At 33.6% G+C, this 2,486-nt stretch overlaps 1 long non-coding RNA gene across 1 annotated transcript; it reads right to left on the reverse strand.

The window, feature by feature from the left end:
• On the reverse strand, positions 1-1,588 carry LOC145951618 (uncharacterized). The gene is made up of 2 exons (XR_014429412.1): positions 1,216-1,588; positions 1-298 (listed from the first exon to the last, which is right to left on the reverse strand). It is a non-coding gene; the product is annotated as an uncharacterized LOC145951618 (long non-coding RNA).
• Positions 1,589-2,486: the final 898 nt, after the last annotated feature.

Here is a 2,486-nt window from a genome sequence, read left to right on the forward strand (position 1 = left end):
TGATATAAAATAATAAGTATCATAAGGTAGAAGATGCACATTCATAATTCATACACATAAATATTAAACTCAAGAAGTTATTATAAAACAAAGATTATAAATTAATCCCAGTAAAGGTGGCAGTGCCTCCTAGTTAGGAATCAATTTATAATTTATTAAATTACACAAGAAAAGAAAATATTTTTAGAACAAGAAAGACATAAGAGAAATCCTAGCTAAACCCGATGTCACATCCTATCAGAGCATGCCCCAAGAAGCCTTTAGGCCTCATCACCAACATCCTCATGATGATGATTACCTGCAACATAAATTTAAACATATACAAAAAAATAACAAGGGAGTGAGAAACATCTCACTCAGTTGTAGATGAAGAAATAAAAGTTAAATAGCACACACACATATAATCATTATCATATATAATTATTTATCATGCAATGATGTCATAGACTCAACTCATAAATATATGCATGTGGCGCCATACGGAAGTTCACATATCATCATTGGTGACCCTAAGGCACACCTAGTTAGCATATCGTGGGTGACTCAAAGGTACACCTTGTTAGTCGTGGGTATGCGGCCTCAGCGGCACACCTGGAGTATATATGCATATGATGCATGTCATACAATCATAAACTTAACATTTAACATGTTACAGAATTTTCTATAATACACCATATCATAAGCATAATTCATATTTATATTATATTTTATTAGTCCAATAGTCCAAAAGTCCAATAGTTCAATAGTCCCATAGTCCAAAGGTTCAATAGTCCAATAGTCCATTGTCCATTGTCCAACAGTCCAACAGTTCAACAGTCCAAAGGTCGTTAAGTCAAGGGTCCAATAGTTCAAAGGTCTTTAGGGATCATATAATTTATATTTCATGGTATAATTAAATCCTTAAGTAAAATAGGAAGCTTAATGAAATTAAGGAGGCTCGGCCTTCCATTTAGATAATAAAGTCTAAATTTATAAGTTAATAGGAGGCTTAGTCTTCCATTCAATGAATATTTTAGAATAGTAAAAGTGAAGTTATCCATTAATTATAATTATTAATTACCGAAACAAGAAAATCAAGTAGTACAAACAAAACACAGTAATAATATATATTCAAATAATCAAACAACAGACAAGGGATCGGGAGCCAATCCAACAAACAGACTATTTAACAATTATTTCTACACCCCCAAGCAAGGTTTCCCACTCCCCCCTTACCTGGATAAATAGGAATTTGGGCAGAATCTCCTCTCTTTCTCCTTAAACCGGAACCGGAACTAGAGCAGAACCTTCTCTATTCTCCTCCTCTTTTCACAACCTAGGCAGAACCTTCTCTCTTATTTTCTCTTTCTATCTCTCTAGAATTCCTTCTCTCTAAACTTTTCTTCTCTCTAGTTATGAATTTTCAAAATCCTTAGGTCCCTATTTATAGAAATTTTGAAGTTACTATGCACTATGCACTATTCATTAAAATAATAATATAATTACTATTCATGAATAGTAAAATACTATTCATCCAAATAATTTGAGTTTTGACGTAAGTGCTTACGTTTTTTTCAAAATTACTATTCATATGAATAGTAAAATACTATTCATAAATACGTATACATAAATAGTAAAATACGTATACATAAATAGTAAAATACATATACATGAATAGTAAAATACAGGAATAAAATACTTATTCACATAATAAATAACTCTTTTCATTTGAATAAAATTTTGGGATATTACATTTCTCCCCTCCTTTAAGAAATTTCGTCCCCGAAATTTTCCTGAAATAGAAAAGGATAATCTTCACGCATCTTGCTTTCTAACTCCCAAGTAGCACTTTCTTCAAAATGTCCTCCCCAAACGACCTTAACCAAAGGAATTTCCTTTCCTCTTAGTTGTTTCACCCTCGTATCATCAATTCTTAAAGGAACTGTTTCATAGGTGAGATTATCTTTCAATTGAACATTGTCAGACTCGATGATATGGGAAGGATCATGGATATATTTTCTGAGTTGGGAAACATGAAAGACATTATGAAGATTTGAAAGAGATGGGGGTAAGGCAATTTGATAGGCTACTTCACCAATTCTTTTAAGGATTTGATAAGGACCAATGAAACGTGGAGTAAGCTTACGCGATTTTAGTGCTCTGCCTACTCCTGTCCAAGGAGTAACTTTAAGGAATACATGATCACCTTCATTAAACTCAAGGTCCTTTCTCCTCTTATCACTGTAACTCTTCTGCCTACTCTGAGCTGCTCTCATTCTCTCCTGGATCATCTTAACTTGTTCAGTAGTTTGTTGAACTATCTCAGGTCCTAAGATAGCATTCTCTCCAGGTTCTACCCAACACAAAGGTGTTCTACATCTCCTACCATATAGAGCTTCATAAGGTGCCATCCCAATACTGGAATGGTAGCTATTGTTGTAGGTAAATTCTATCAAAGGTAGGAAACTATCCCAACTACCCCCATGTTCTAAGATGCAAGCTCTCAA

The sequence above is a fragment of the Cajanus cajan genome, chromosome 1, assembly GCF_000230855.2.
Source record: "Cajanus cajan strain Asha chromosome 1, NIPB_CcT2T_4, whole genome shotgun sequence".
Classification (NCBI taxonomy): domain Eukaryota; kingdom Viridiplantae; phylum Streptophyta; class Magnoliopsida; order Fabales; family Fabaceae; genus Cajanus; species Cajanus cajan.